The sequence below is a fragment of the Excalfactoria chinensis genome, chromosome 3 (genome assembly GCF_039878825.1).
Source record: "Excalfactoria chinensis isolate bCotChi1 chromosome 3, bCotChi1.hap2, whole genome shotgun sequence".
Classification (NCBI taxonomy): Eukaryota; Metazoa; Chordata; class Aves; order Galliformes; family Phasianidae; genus Excalfactoria; species Excalfactoria chinensis.
Window position 1 is genome coordinate 90,475,512 of NC_092827.1, and position 17,320 is coordinate 90,492,831.

Consider the following 17,320-nt stretch of genomic DNA (forward strand, 5'->3'; position numbering starts at 1 on the left):
GTAGTGGCGTGAGATGGATAACTTTGCAGTTTTTCCCTGAATTGATAATGCACAGTGTTGCAGGAGAGGTGCAGCACTACTAGATTCCTTACCTGGCAGTGCTCTGCTTCAGCCAGCAAAGGACTTGTGTTACTGCTCATCGATGTTTTCTTTTGTATTCCTAGCTGATATTAAATGAATGCCCAATTCAGGAACAGGTCACTTCTCTCCAGTTTACCCCCACTTTTCTGATGCTCTTCTGCAAAGCCCAGTGTTGTAATTAGCAAAGGAGTGGAAAGCTAGTGGCAAAATTAAGAGGAGGATGTAGAGGGAATCAGACAGAAGTTGTTGCGTGTGCTTTCTTCCCTGAGGATGCTCAAAGACTGGTGTTGACAAGAACTGGGTTTGGCTACTTAGCTTCTGACTCCTCACCCTTGCCCCACTTGAAATCCTATGTGTTTATTGAGGCTTTCATGGGGGACGGTTTCAGCTGAGCCACAGGGGATATCAGAAGGAGCAGGGGTTCATGGAGGAAGATGGCCATGACAACCCTACCTGGATCAGTCCTGGGTCTCTTCTCTTTAGAAGTGCTGGGATTTCTGCAGAAGTATTTGTTCAGTATAGAAACACATTTATTTTTTCCTGTGGCATATGCTGTAGATAGTAAAGTCAGTGTTTTCTTTGAACAGGCTTGTTGCTCATTTTGATATGTTGCTACCTGAGTGGCAAGGTAGGTTTTGGATTGCTAGGGGAAGCAATGGGTTGGAAGGAAGTAGAGAAGTGCCTTTCAGTTGAAAAGCAGGAAAGGAGCAAAATGAAACCTGTGCTGGTCCCTTTAAGCTATAAAAATAGATGAAAGCATAAATCTGAGACCATTATGGATCTGGAATAAATGTGGTGTTAAATCAGAGGCAGCTGATAATGTAACGGTAATGCATGTTTGCAATACAATCACCACATGATATTAAAATATAAGTGTCCATTTAGGAAGTGCTGGAGGCCCTGAAGGTCACCTTGCAAAACTTCCAAGTGTTGGGTCTGAAGGAACTGACTGAGATGCTGTGAGGTGCTGAGGAAGGTGGACTGGCTTTGTTTGCCCTGAAGGATAGGAAATCTATGCCAGTCTCCTCAGCTCACAGCTCCACTCCTGGTTTCAAGATGATGTCTTCAGAGATCCTTCCAGATAAGAAGAACAGGGATTTGCCTGTAGCTCAGCCGGGTTGAAACTCTGCTTAAAAAGCACTGAAGCCCTCCTAAAGCGTCTAGTAAATATAAACATCAGTTGTGATAAGCTGAAATGAAAGCAGTAACTAACAGCCAGGATTAACAACCCAAAATTTTGTGTTGCTCTATAAACCTTGGGCTAGGCAGTGAAGCAATGAGCAGGGCTGCGTAATTACAGCCATAAAAGCACAAGTGTTCTCAGTACACTCAGAGCAGAGGAGTCAGATGAATACTGCTGAGCTTGGGAAGCTGTTAATTTGTTTCATTTCTGTAAATTTCCATCCTGTAAGCTGTCTCCTCAGCTGATATCCTCACTTACTTAACTTCCACCCAGAGTATACAGCGGAGTGCTGGGTATTGCAGGCAAGACAGTAGCTCCTGCAAAATGAAAGCAGGGGTAACAGTAATATTCATAGATCTTGAAGATGGAAGGGGTCACTATGAATCTGCATCCTGCCCTTCCACAATAACTCAAGCCTTGAAACCTCACCCAGCAATTTCTCTGTCAGCCCCGTAGTTTCTGATTTAAGTAGGACATGTTCAACAAGACATCTGTAGACCTTGAGCAATGAGTACGCTACTGTGTCCCAAGAGAAGTTGTCCACTAATTGCTTTTCTTCCCCATTACATACACTCAGCTTTCAGCATTGAGAGTATATTTCACAGTTCTTTTGCATGTGGTTTGTTTTTGGGGGGGTTGTTGATCTCTATGCTATCTCATCTTGGAAGGCTGGTCCAGAACATCCTAATATTAAGATGATAGATAAAAGCAACGGGAAGAGCCTGTGTTTAAGTTTCCAGCTCTGATCTGCTAGGTGAACTCTGACAAACTATTTCTCTCAAATTTCCCTAGCTTCATCTTATAAACATTAGTGATAGTGTCTTTCTTCCTCCTGCTAACACACTTAGAAATTAGAGGGTGGGAAATACTGTAGAAAATCTAGAATCTAGTGCAGATTCCTAAGAATTTGATAAGCATCACAGATCTGATTAGACCAGTTTTGAGCAGAGAAATGTGCAGGATGACCTCTGCAGCTCCCTTCCAGCCAGAAACATTCTGAAGCTCAGTGAGTATGAGTCAGTTGAGGTTATGTTGCTATTTTAATGCATTTGCATAATTTTATGTGGGAACTTTTGGTTGTATTTGTTGGATTCACTCAACTAACTGCCTTGGCTTTTTTATTAGTTTCCATTTCCTTTTTTTTTCCATGCAAAACAATGAAGAAGTAATTTAAAAAACAATCAGGCTAATTAGATTGCAGAGCCCTGCCCCGTGGCAGCAGATAAAATGACCAGGTTGTGCTCCATTTCTGTTACCTCCACAAATGCTATCTCAGACAATGAAACAGAGATCCAGGATGGTTATTTTCTCTTCAACTCAAATTGCTCAAATCCAGAGACACTCTTTTATATGGGATCTGTCTCTCCACTCTTTCTCGATCCTTCTGAGAAGTCCGAGAAGTGCATTTTGGGAGCCACTTGTTATCCATTTGTCCTCTGTCCATGGGCTGCAGGGCATGCCGAGCATCCTCTAGTTCCCTCCATCCTTCTTCTTGCTCTTCTTGAAAATAGGAGTGCCATTTACTTTCCTCCAGACTTCCAGATCATGCTTTTGAATCACTTGCTCTCCATGGCAGCTGGGTACTTATGCAGAATAGAAAGCAGGTATCCTGCTGTTGGTGGGTTACAACAGCTAAGACTTAAAAGTAAGTAATAATAAAGGAGCAGCAATGACTTAGTCATGAAATTTTTGTGGAGAGTAACTTTTGCCATTAAATATATATATATACACATATTGACTCATTTTTGCTTTGATGGGCTAAATCCAAGCTTATCTGAACTTACCCCGGTCTTGAAGAGGGCCAAGCCAGTGTTGATCAACTCAGGATGTTGATATCTTCAGACTTCCTTCAACCCCCTTTAAAAAGCCAGAGAAGCAGGTGAGCTGCTTGATGACCCACCCTCACTGCTGTCTGAGTTTATCTGGATTGCAGTTCCTATATAACACTGCAATGTTGGGGATAGAGTATAGCATGAGGGGTGTATGTCCTCCATGGCTGGATTTTCCACTTTGCTCTTTACTGCTGGTTGTTTTTCTGGGGGAGCTTACTCAGAAGAAAGTGGCTCAATAATTGAAGTGTGGATGATGTTGTCTCCTTCTGGCAGGTCTGATCTCCCCTGCCGCCTTCTCTTTAAGTTTTCAAGGTATTCTATAGTTCAGACTCTTCAGGCAATTTTTGCCTTAGCTTCATGCAGAAAACCTACTCATCACACGAAGGAGGCTGTGTAAATAACCTCCCAGCTCTGGCAATCCAGCCACGTGCCTTCCAGCATTCTTCTCTTAGAACCTAATTTGTCCTGCTTTCTCTGCAGGGTCTGCAGACATGCACACAGCCATGCCACTGCCTCCCACCTTTCTTCGGTGGTTTGAAGTGCAGCGTTTGCATTGAGCTCAGAGCTTGTGTGCTCCCTTTCATCACTATCTTCATCATGATCAAAAGAGCCCTTATGGTGCACAACGCAACTCCTCTGCATTGTTAATAACAATTCAGACCTGCAGTTAGTTTCTGGCAGGGGAAATCTATCTGCAGTGGCTCAGGAGCAATTGCAGCCCTTTGTGCTTGCAGATGAGCATCACTCAGTTTTACACATGCCACAGTTTTACAGCCTCTGCCACCTCAGCGAGCAACAGCAACACAAAAGGCAGAAATACGTTTTTCAGCTTGGCTGAATCCGAAGCCTTCAGCCGTTCGTGGGCCATTGCAGGAAAAAGTCTGCAGTGCGGTCGTGTTGAGTTGTACCTGATGTTCAGATTGAAGGCACTTAATTAGCACTCGGCTTCCTTTAGCTTCTATGAGCATCATATAAATCACTCTCAGATGGGAAATTTGGGCTGACTCTCGAGCTGATCGACCGGCAAACATCTGAGGAAGATTTGTGGTGTCTTTTCACAAGTAATCATGCTCCATCTCAATAACCGAAGCATGGAGGTTGTTTGAAATGTGAACTTTATTCATGTTTCATGAATGCAATCTGCTTGCAAAAGAAATGTGCATAAAAAGATGCTGTAAATCAGAGGTATTTATCATGGCTTCAAGCTCTTTCTCCTTCAGATGCTTTAAAGCATCTCAAGGCTGCAGGAGATCGTAGTGATGCTGCTTACTGACTGTGCTAATCCATGCTGTGCCTCGAGGTTTTCACGTCTCCTGGGTTGTACAGGTGGAGATGGCAGGAAAAACAGTCATTTTCCCCTTGTGGTTGTTCTGTTGTTGGTTTTTCCTGTTAAAATGTGATATGGCTACTTCTAAGCCATTTCTGAAGAACGTTTCTAATGTGGGTGCGTATGTCTGGATTTAAAACTGAGCAAGAAATGAGCAAAATAAGCAAAGACTTGGGTTGCAGCAATGGTTATGTTCAAAATTTTCACTGTAAACATTCTCATAAGTGTTTTTTTTGTTGGAACTTTGGAACTGGAGGACAGCATGTCAGTGTTCCCTCTTCTGAGGGTGGGTCTGTAAAGTGAGTTTTGGCCTTAGTTCTCATGAGAAATATGACAGAAGTGATGCTTCGTGTCACAGGCATGTGGGCAGGGCTTACTGCACTGTATTGTACTGCTGCTTTTTCAAACCTGTGGCCTCAGGAACGTTTATGTATATCCCTGCATGCTGAAGGAGAAATCCCATGGAGAGTCTTTTCCACACCATGGGATTTAGGATTTAATTTCTGGCAGCTTCCACACAGACACCTCCTGTGGGAAAGCCCTGTTTTCCACCCAGCCTTGATAAAATTTCCCCCTAAGACTTCAAGAAGGAGGCTGTTCAGTTTCAAGTGGAGTACAGCCCTGCAGGAGAGGGGAAGAGCCCAGCTTTGGTCCCAGGCTTGCATATGGAGTTTGGGCTTGCAGAGCTGGATGACCTGCCTGCCACAGCGCTGGGCACTGGTGCAAGCTTCACTCTCTTTAACTGGATAAAGGATGGCCCAGTTGCATCCTGCAAGGCATGTGGACAGGGGTAGTGCAATTTTCTAGGGCTTTTAATGACACCACTTCCTTGGTCTCCACTGTAGTTAAGAGATTTTGCACATGTGCCTTAGTGTGATGAGTTCCTTGTTCACCGACAATGAAGGCCTGATTATAATGAAGATGCAGTGCTCGACACTTATTGCACGGCAGTGAGCACGTTTGTTTCTGCACATCCTGCTGCAATTTAGCCTTGCTTGAGACAGCAACTATTTGGTGTCTGCTGCAATACACTGCCTGCATGAGTAATGCTGATTGCAGAGGAGGTGCTGAAGGGAGAATTGAGGCAAAGATAGGGATGGGAGACAACACTGTCCCAAACAGATCACATGCTGATAAGCAGAGCTCCCCAGATTGGACATAATCCTCCTGGTGGTGACGTTCCTCTGCTCTTTCACCGCTTCTGTTGTCCAGCTCTATTACAAGGAAGCTAAATCCCAAATATTTGACAAGCAAAGATCACTTGGCTACGCAGTGCCTGATCTTCTTTGTGCATGCACTGGTTTTATTTCAGCCTCTTTAGGGCTACCCCAAGTCATTTTATTTGTTGGGCCAGAGATTGCTTGTGCAGCTGGAGATAGCATTCAGCTTTGCTTGCTGTGTCCATGTTGCAGCTGTTGGGCCCCAAAGGAGAGGGCTTATAGGGTTAATGCCACTGTGATAGGCCAAGGGTCCAGGAACAGTGAGTTTTGCCTGATGGAGGGGAAGATCCACCATGTGCATGGAGACCCAAAGACTTATCCTCTGTAGTAAATGGAATAGAAGAGAAGGCTGCTCCTCTGCTAGGGCCATCAATCTGGGAAAGCAGAAAAACTCACAGCTGAGTTTCTGTGCAGTAGACAGAAGGAACACCATCCCAGAAAACCAAAGCAGGCTGGTTTATGTGTTGGAAGGTGACCCGAGCTCACATCACTCTGCCTGCCTTACAGCCTGTTCTGCCACATGCAGCAAGAAGATCATGTTTCTGCTCTCCCTGTGACCTGGTGGGTGCATGGATTTGAAGACAGCATTGGAGAAGTGAAGCTGAAAAGCTGAACTGCAGGATGGAGTGGTAGGAGGGTCACCTCATAATTTGCTGGGGCAAAGCTTGTGATGCTGGCGTGCATGTTGCAGAAAGCTGCCTGTGTTTTGGCAGCTCTCTTACTGAAGGGCTATAGGATGCTATTTTTCTCCTCTTTCCTTACTGTCTTTCTTATTTTATCATAGTCTTTTCTTTTCCCCAAAAAAGCAACAAAAGCAAAGGAACAACAAAAATCTTCAAAGCAATTCTGTCTGGCAGTTCCAAGATACTGTGAAACTCACCTTGGCAAGCTCCATTGGATTAAAAAGATGTGTTTGGCAGCTTCTTGCTGCTTTCCTTAAGGAAAGTCTGCCCTTTTTGGTTTGTTAAGCACCTAAAATGGCCGGATGAGACTACTACGTTTCCTTTTAATGATCCCAATAGAGGCTGATGCCACTTTTGCAAGGCATATACTACCTGTCTCGTAATTGGTAGCAGACAATTGACAAGCAAGTGTCTCATTTGGGGAAAATTGCAAATTAGAACAGTTACGATGCTGCAAATTAGAGAGATGTAGCATAGCCCATTATTCCTGGCCCTACTTGTGTGACACAGGACACTGCTGAAGCTTGAATATCCCTGAGACATTCTGGGTGACATCTGTATGTGTCCTATAGCAGCAGCAGGAAGCGATGTGTGAAGGGCTGAGCCTGGTTTGCAGACTCCATGTGCCACTGGCCAGTGCCAGCCCAGAGAAGCTGGGCTGTAGGTAGACCCGTCCTCTGCTTGCTATCTTGGCAATACTAAGAAGAAATGTAGACATAAGACAGCAAAAAATGGTCCTTTTGAACTCAGAGATAAGATTCTACCAGTGCACCCAACATTGGATGGGCACAGTCTAAGTCATGTTGATGATCCTGAAGGTCTTTTCCCACTAATGATTCTAAGAGCCTATGAGCCTCCACACAGCTCTCAGCAGCCTTGCTGCAAGGCTCTGCATGGACTAACTGCTCAGCCGTGGTGTCCCTCCTGTAGCAGCATGTTGTGTCCATGGAGACTGCACCCCCCCAGGCTCCTGTGAGAGACTCCCATGACATTTAGTGCTCACTGGGGCCCCAGAGCCCTGGTGTCATTGAATTTTCAGAATTCCCATAATCTTCAGATACCAAAAAGCTGCACAACAGCACAAAAGACACCTAAACATGCTTGTTGTGGACTGTGTTTCTTCGCCAGATCCTCCTGCTGGGAGGTCACACGCATTCCTGTGAACACCACAAAGCCCATTTTAGGGCACGTTCTTTGTCCTGTGAATTTTGCCATGCTAGACACATGACTGTGCATTCAAGCTGACTCCCCAGTTGATGATCTAGACTGCTTTGCATGGCAGTTTCATCCTCATCACCCTTTGCCTAGCTGCTGGTGTCTGCACCACCTGCCATCAACCTCCAGAGCATGGCTCAAAACAGCAACTCACTCTGGGCATGTTCTTGCTCCCCAGACCACCTTGCTAAAGCCATTCCTGTTTAATGCTGGTTTCCCCTGGCTGGTTGCTGCTTGATATCTGTCAGGTAAGCAGTTCTTAATCTGTTTAGGGCTTTATTGATGCTATACAGTACTATTTTTTTTAAACGAAATGTCATTTGATACTAAGTCAAAAGCCCTCCAAAGATCTAAGCCTATTACTTCTGGACAGTTCCGTTCATCAACCAAATTTGTAATCTCATCACAGACTAAAATCAGGTTTGTTTGACAAGGCCTATTTTCCATAAAGCAGATGAATTGGCCGTGTTGTATTCCCATCTTTAATTCTTCAGTGAATGAGCCCTGTATGGAGGTTTCCACAATTTTGACCTGGATTGATGTTATGTATCCATTTTACCTTGCCTGTCTTTTAATAGCACTGGCAAGACTTTACTACCCTCTGAGGATGATGGGTGGGCCATGCTGTGCTGAGATGCCCAAAGAAATCATTTGTTGAAAGCCAGACTCCCAACCGTGCATTAGAACAATGAAGTAAGAGATCCTAATTGGAGGCAATCTGAAGGGCACAAGAGTTTAGAATAGGTGACAGGGCTTCAAGGACAGGTCCCTGAGGACAACATCCTCAGAGAGGTATAGGCCATCCTACCAGACCTGCTTAGCTAAACAAGGAATCATTGATCTGACCTGTTTCATGCTCACCAAAAATGGAAAGGAACTGAACTGACGCCAGTTTTTTTGTAGGAAGTGCAAATTCAGAGCAGTGTTTTTAAAGCATCTGGCACCCAAGGGCTTTGGGTTGGGGCAGGGATGCCAAGTGGTTACTGCAATGAAAACAACTCATGGGACTGTTCTTCAGCTGATAGCCATGCTTAGTTTTTCTGATTCACCCACTCTAGGAGACTGTGTTGAAGGTTCTCACGTTGATGGGGACTATGGCACTTAGCACAGCTTCTTGACATCCTTACACTTGTTACTTGTCCAGAATAAGGAAATATCCAACACATCAACAGCTGGCCCTAGGAAGTCATGGTTTTTCTAAGAGCTGTCAATAAATATTATCTTTCATAATGCTCCACAGGTAATCTGCTCCCTGTCTGCCTCCAGATGATATGACAGCATAGGGAGGATCACAGAGTGTTGGAATATAATACCTTGATCAGTGCAGACTGCCCATCCATCTGATTCCAGACAGCTTTGATGAGTGGTATTGGGAAGTATGGTGAGTCTGCTTATTGTGTTACTGTGCTGCATTCTTCAAGTTCAGCTGTAACCATATCCTCATATTTTTCATATCCGCATATTTTTCCAGCTTTCCCTGGAAATCCTTTGTTAACTTGGTCTATTCCAGTGTGTTATCTTGTCCACTTGTGATGGTCTCCTTTTGTATTATTGTTCAAGCTACATAGAAAGAAGGCTTTGGGATAATGCCTCTCAGAGCTGCTCTGGCACTGCTTCAGTCTGGGCTATGCCTGAGCAGAGATTGCCTTTCACTACTTGAAAAGATGTAGATGGGTGAAGTGCTTGAATGTGGTAGCTCAGATGCTGATGCTGAGCACAGATGGTTCTGTGGAGCTCTTTCTTGTATTTCATAACTTGGGTAGCCAGCAGCTGCAAACACCGGGGCAGTTATTTGGCTAGAGGACACATGAAGGGAAAACATGCCTCCAAGAAGAGATAAAATTGGGGCAGTTACAGATCTGTTCCTCACCATGTTCACACACAACAGCTGTGCAACCACTGTGAAAACCTGGAAGGACCCCCTCTTGTCTGTGTTATCTGACATATTCCCACTACCTTGCTTTGTGCCTGAGCCAGCTCCATTTGGCTCGTCTTCTCACAAGATTTATTGGCTAAACATCTTTTTCATGTAGGTAAAATTGCTCTCACAGGTCTCAGTGGAGATGGAAAATTGATATAAATTTTCTCTAAATGAAGCTTAGCTAATTTGCAGTTGTCTCTTGGCATCAGAAAGGTGTGGATTAACCCAAAAAGCTGCAGTTCCGCTTGCTCCCCTGGAAGCAAAGCTGAGAACTAGGTAGTGGAGCCAGTCTTGATCGATTCTGCATGATCAGATCCTTGTGACCTTCCAGCAGAGTCAAAGAAAGTTGAAGGGATGTGAGTGTTCTCACAATTTATTTCATTGCTTTTAAAAGGAGAACTGGAAGTTTTTGCAGTCTGTTTGTTTGTGTGTTGTATATAAGTCATAGAACAAAGGACAGAATCTTTAGGGTAATATTTTCTAGTGGAGTCTAAGTGACTTCAGTGTCTCTGCTTTCCAGGATCCTGAGACTGAGAACTAGAGACTCAGGTGTGTCTGAATGTCAAGGAAGGAAGCTAGGCACACATGTGACTTGTAGAAATGCCACAAGGATCTTTGATGCTCAGATGAGCACCTCATCCAAGTAGACTTTGAGCTCTTGAAGGACTTAGACAGGGGTGTCTGTAAGAAAGAAGGGGGTAGACTCTTTAGCAGAGTCTGTTGTGATAGGACACGGGGAAGTGGTATCAAACTAAAGGAGGGGAGATTTGGACTGGATAGTAGGAAGAAGTGTTTTACAATAACTGTGGTGAGGCACTGGCACAGACTGCCCAGAGATGGTGGAATCCCTATCCCTGGAGACACTCAAACCCAGACCGGATTGGGCTCAGAGAAACTTAATCTTTCTGTAGGTGTCCTTGTTCATTGCAGGGGAGTTGTACTAGATGGTCTTCAAGGGTTCCTTCCAACTTTGATTATAACATGTTTAGGAAATGCTAAATGTACTGCTGGGAATGGAGCAGCACCTGTAAGTCCCCACAGCTGTCAAAAAGCCATCTGCTCTTCAATGCAGGAACCAAGACAGGGGTGTCATTGGGTCTTTTTGAAATAACCTTCTGTTGGAGATGAGGTTTTGGATTCAAACTTACATATTTCTGAAATATATGTCTGCTACTGGTGCCTCCAAGTCTAATCTACAGTGCTGGGGTATTATGAATCCTGAGATTCACCACTACTTTCCTAGGAACGATGGACTCTGCTTGACTCATATATGGTCCCATGCGTTCAGACCTTTGTGGACACTTCTGCCAACGCTCTCCTCCTCCCCTTTGCTATTCTGTTACCAAAGGTTTTTGCAGATTTTCATGCGGTTTGAATCTTTGCAATGAGAACCTGGTGAACTGTGTTAATTCAAGTACCTACATATTGAAGATTTATGTTGTACTGAGAGCAGCTCCAAGGGCAGAGAAATCATGGTAGAAATTTGGGAGATAGGATATTTTGGCAGGCTTTGGAGAAGTATAACTTTTGAGCACACAGACGACAGAGAAGCAGATAGGGATGCAAAAACATCAATTTATTTCTTTAAAGGAACTGTAGAAGGAAATTTTCACAGCTCCTTTGCCAAAATGTGCTTATTTTGTTCAGAATTTACTGTTTGCTAATCTTACTCCAAACTTTATCCTCAATAGCTTCATTTCCTTGTGTCTTTTTGTTTGCCCTTAAGAAGCAAAACACACAAAAAAAATCGAAATAAACCCAAATTTCCCCCGTTTTTCCCCTGTTTTAGGAGCTCCTGCAACTATTAGTTTTGGAAAACTTTACTCATTAGTACTTGTTTACTGTTTAAAAATAAAATTAAGTAACCTTACAAGAGTATCCCATTTATAGCTTGAAATTAAGTTAGAAAATTAAATGTCATTTTTGGGGGGAAGGTTCTCAGCTTAAACTGCTCCATCGCAGTCAAAATGAGCTAATTAGCAGGACCTGGAAAGCTCTGTCTCTGCATATAACTGCATAACATCATGCTGCTGAATTTTTAAACTACTGTCTGTTTCTGTTTCATTAGTTAAAAAACACGTACATATATACACACACATATGCACGGAAAGAGAGATGGCTGCAAGAGAATAAATTAATTTCTCTCCAGCTTTATCGTTGTCGAGCAAGCAGTATGTATCCTAGGAGATAAGAAGATTGTCTCAGATGACTGGAGTTTTACAAAATAGTGTTGAGATGAGTAGCCATTATCTTAGAGTAAAAACACTTTGCGGAAGTGCGTGGAAATAAAACTGAGTGTTTCAAAGTCCTCTGCAAATGTGGTCTATTTTAGCTTTGGAATTTGCAGCATTCAGCTCCTTCACAGTCATTAGTATGTTTGTCCTTGAACAGCCCTGGGAGTTAAGGAGGCAACTGGCTAGTGTGTGAGTGGGCTGTGGGGCACGGAGAAACAAAACTCACAAATTTTGGATATAAGTCTTCACCTCCCAACCTACCCAGGTGTATGGGAAATTGGTAATCACAGCCTGAACCTCTGATTAATCAGCTGAGGCAAGTGTCAGGTCAGCTGTGGGAGCACAAGTGAGGGTAATTTAGCTGTGCTCCCGGAAGGGGTGGAGATTGACTCCACCTCCTCTAGATCTCATTTAAGGGCTGACCACCACTAAGGCAGCATCTCTTGGAGATTGCTCGCTGGTGGAGATTGCCTCAGTGTTTCCTTGCAGACTGAAGGTTTTCATACAGGTGAGTTTTTCCTGTAAATAACCTTTTGGATATTTGCTACCATCTTCTCGTTATTGTCACTCTACATCAGGTCTTGGAGAACAGGGCCTTCTTTTGTTATGTAGCTTGTACAAGGGAGAGCTGATCTCCACTGAGACTCCTTCATGCTACAATTGAGGCAGAAGCACAAGCAGCTTGAGATGTTGGTCTTATAATGAGTGTAGCAAGTGGTACCTTGAAGTATGTACCATAGGACCCTGGGCTGCAGCGAGAGTTTAGCATGCAATGGATACATCTCCTCTTTCAAATGGCACTAAACTGCAAATACAAACAACTCTGGATTTTTCTATGAGTTTTGTAGCTCTTTTTCTTTTTCCCACTTCCTTGTCCCAACACACTGTGAACATAAATTTGTGCTTTTGCATCCAGGCCCCTTCTTTTCAGGCTGTAAAGGTGCTCAGGACCACGCAGTTTTCTCCAAGGAGCTGGGAACCTAAGTGTAAGATAGCTCTGCTAGTAGAACATTGACTTACAATTCCCTGATCCTGACTATTAAATGACCATCTTTGAGCTCCCTTTTTGATTGTGGTTTTTTTTTGTTGTTGTTGTTTGTTTGTTTTTTAATGGTGACTTGGTGTTCTGTACAGTCACATTTAGATGATCAGGTCATATATTAGGAAACATTCATTCTCTGAAGAGTGGTGATGCATTGGAATGGGCTGCCCAGGGAGGTGAGGTCACCATCCCTGGAGGTGGTCAAGAGAAGGATAGAGGTGTCACTGAGGAACGTGGTTAGTGGGCATGGTGGGGATGGGTTGGGTTTGGACTAGGTCATAGAATTGTTAAGGTTGGAAAACACCTCTAAGATCATCATGTCCAATGGTCCACCTGCTACCAATACTGAAGATCTTGGAGGTCTCTGCCAACCTTATTGATGTTATGGCTCTATGAAAACCAATGTTTCTTGTTTCTCGTAGACTGTCTTGTATTGCTCATAGGTGAGTGTGCAGCAAAGCACTCATCCTAAGGGTTCGGGGCTAGGAAATCTTTCTGGAGGGATAATGTGGCTAGTGAAGTCAAGGTCATCCTCCTTCCTGGGGTCAGTGAGAGTAACAGGCAGAATCAGCCATAAATAAATTCCTTTCTGTCCTGCTGTGCTTGAGTGGCTTGTGTAGCCTGAGAACAGCAGGAAAGACTCAAGCCATTAGCTCTCTGGCTGAGGAGGATGGGCCCATCTAAATGGTTCTCAGTGGCAAATAGCCTTCCAGCTAAGCAAAAGCTGCTTAAGAAATAATCTCTTTTCACCAGAGAGGATATTTCTTGTCCAATAGAAAACAAACTACAAAGAAAATAATCTGTGAGGAAAAATGTTGTTTAAAGAAAACACTGAAAACCAAAGAAAACAAAACGTCTTGGTTGATATGCACACAGAGCCAAATACTGCTTGCCTCATGCTGGTATTCTATAGGTAACATGATTCGAGTGTTTTGCTGTCAGAGCTCCATGCCAGGGCATTCAAAGCTTTCTTGCTGATGCAGCTCACACCAACAACAATGGAGGAAGCCAACAGGCATGAAGGAAGAAAGAAAGAAAATGGGTTTTGAAGAAAGAAAAAGGTGTAGAAAATGGTAGGAGATGCTGATGTTTCAGGTCCTGCTTGTGTTTGAATTGTTTGAAACTCATAAGGATTCAAGTGACGCTCTGCAGACAAAAGTACCATTCCCTTCACTGAGTTTTTAAATTCTCCAGAGGTAAGAGTTGCTGCAAACAGACAGTTCTTGGTATTAGTTCTATTGTACACGGTGAATGCATATAGCACTCCCACGCTCGTGCAGAAAAATTGAACAGTCAAAGCAGAATATACATTCCAGATATATCTAGCTCTCAATTCAATATATTCATTACCTGGTGTTGTTCCACCACTGCTTTCATCAATGTGCTTGAACAGCACAATATAAAGTAAAATGGCATTCGGATGGTTATGTAAATTTGATAACTCCCCAAGTAAACTCTCAGTGGAAGTCATGTGGAAGGGAGGAATTTCCACGTTTCTCAGCAGATGGGATCAGAGTGTTATAAAAACAGGCCCCATTCTTAGGAAAAAGTGGGAATCTGCTTTAACTATTGCTCTGACTTGTGGGTTTATGCTCAAACAGTGTGGTTAGGAAGAGAGCGACTCTTTCCCTGTCCATTGGACTGGAAGCGGTAGCTACTCAGCCAGCTGGTCCCACATGAGGGCAATGTGATAGCTGTCGGTAGGTGGTAGGTATGGGTGGGACAGGTAAGCTGTTGCCTTTTACAGCACTAGAGCAGAAATAGAAAGCTAAAAACCAAGATAGATAAGGGAAGAATTCATCTGAATTTCATTGTTTCCGAGAAGGAAGCAGATAAGATGGGATCTAATACACTCCTTGTTTAAGATAGAGCTGAATTCAAGATAAGAGCATGTTGCACAAATGAGTAAATGAAGCTTGAATGTCACCAAGAAAGGAGAACCCACAGCCTGTTGGACCTTGTCCCTGTGCTTCACCACTCTTTTGAGGAAGAGTTTTCCACTGTATCTAAAGTATCTATTTGGTGAGTCCACTGAATGAAAAAGTGCATGCAGATCTTACAATGGGAAGAACAGCAAAGACATCTCCCAGACAAGGTCAGTTTTTCCTGCTCCAAGTTGCCTTCACTGATCCTTGCTGGAGCTTTCCCATAGGACAATGTTTCATTTTTGTTTTGTAGTGGCTAAAGAAGGGAAATCAAAATGGTGACTCACAAGGCTTTAGCATTTAAGAGAGGAGTTAGGGGAAGAGGGTAAAAGCCCAGCTGACACTTGGGCAGCCAGCCACCGTGTTTAGGTTGTCCACTGATCTCTATTCATTAAGGAAATAGCTCCAGCTAAATAAAGCCACTGATCAGCATTCAGAGAGCTCAGTGCAGGGGAGATGACACAATGACTGATAGATAAGAGCTGTGCTGGCACACAGCACAACCCTCTGCAACAAGAATGGGCAGCTCTTGTTTCTGTTCCTGTCTCAACTCCCCTGTGTTGAGTAGGTGTTGGTACAGCAGCAGGGTTGGGGCTCTCCGAAATCCATCTGTATTCTAGGAAAGGCTGTAGTGACTTTGGATGCCACCTAAAACTGGATCTGCTTCAGCAAAGGCAGGACAGGAAGGACAGGATGGCTACTTCATTCTGGATTCACATCTTGCCACTGCACTGTCTTTATTTTCTCCAACATCTACTCTTTCACTACACCCTGGAGTGCCATTCACAGCCCCAGCCTCCACAACTGTTGCAGTAAAAGTGTTACAGACCTTCCTGCCATGAATATGGCCTGCTGCAACTCAGGGGAAACCATCAGCAAGCTGCAAGACAGCAGCATGTGGGGTGGAAGGGGTCAAATGAGGACCTGGCTGAGCACTGAGTGCTGTGCCTATGCTCTGTAGTGATGTGATAGTGGGAGGAGAGCAGAGACAGCAAGGACACCAACACTACCATCCACCAGACAAGGAAAGATTACATCATTCATGGGGTCACAGGATTTTGTGACATCACAAAGCAATCCAAAAGTTGCATCTCCAGCAAACAGAGCTCAGCTTGATCACTACACATGCTTGGTTTGGAGTTTGCTTGCTTTGTCTTTGGCTTATGTATCAGTGGCTTGCAGTTATTCTTCAGGAGCCTTTGCACAGTTCTAGGGGAAATGATCTGCAGGTATTTACATTTTCTTCATGGAAAAACAAACCAGAAATCTGTCTTGCTCCAAAGACAACGCAAATACTATTTTCTTTCTCTTCATAAATTCTGACATGAACAAGGAGGACAGATCTGCAGCGCCAACACGGCAAAAGCTCTTGTATTTTTTATCACAACCCTTGTCAGAGGAATGGATTCATGCAATACCATTTTCTGCTCTCATTACAATCTTTGTCACAAGAATAAGATTTTAATCCATCATGCGTCCTGCTAAGAGATGATAGAGTTGCTGAAGACTCCTGTTTGCTGTGACCTGTAATTTGTTGGCCCCCCAACCAGCCTGTTGCATATCCCCAGGGCTCTCAGCTTTCTGCTCTTCATGTTCCCTACCTGCATAGACCAGAGAGGAAAACCAACTCGGTGCTCTTCAAGGGCTGATATAACCACAGGAACTGGGCAACATTTTTTTCTTCCGTATTGCTCATGTTGTGGAAGATACGTTTTTAATTATGCTAAAGGCTTTTGTGACAGCAAGATAGATAAATACATTATTTTTTAATTTTGAGGAAAATTAATCAAGGCATTCCTAGGTTAGATGGCATCCCAGTAAACAAAAGCTAAGTTCTTGTGGAGTTGGAGTGGTCTGCAGAGAGAGCAGCCAGCATTCAAACTAGGTCAGCCCGTGTCCTCGGCTCCCATGCAGGAGATGAATCACATTGCATTCTCAAGCAAACCAACCCGTAGAAAAGTGTTTGCTTAACACAAAGTTGCCCGTGGGCATTTAATTGAAATTCAGCCATTGCCAGCTGCATGGAAACATGCCCTGCAAGCATATGATACTTGCTGCTCACCTGTTTGTGGGTCCAGCCCCGTGTATTGACAGGGATGCTCTGGAAGCACAGCATGAAAATGCAGGTGAAGATTTTCCAGACTGATTATCTGGCAGGAATGCTTTAACTGTAAGCAAGAGGTGCTGGTAGGGACTGCCTGGTATATCCCAAACTCTATGCAGAGAGGAACCAGAGCGGAGGATGCAGGGGCAAGGTCCCATTCTGCAGCACAGGTTCACAGTGCTGTGCCATAAACATTGCAGATAGTGAATATCACCACTCTTTGTTCTAAGAGCAGTAAAGCCAGCTGTGCCATCTGGGTGATACAGCACTGTGCAGAGCTGTTTCCAAGCAAATGTCATTAAGCCAGATGACTTGCTCAGGCCTTCTCCCAGCAGTTTTGATACCACCTGCTGTAGTTTTCTCCTGTTGCTGAAATCACATTGGCAGCATGAACTGGTTGACATGAAAGGATGCCTCGGGTATCTAAACATGTTCTTTACTGTTTTCTATGGCTAGCTGAGTTATCAGCTGGATAAGAGGCATGACAGGGAACCTCCATGAGAACCCATCTCTGGAGTGGTACCTATAAAACCAGCCAGCACAGTGCTTTCAC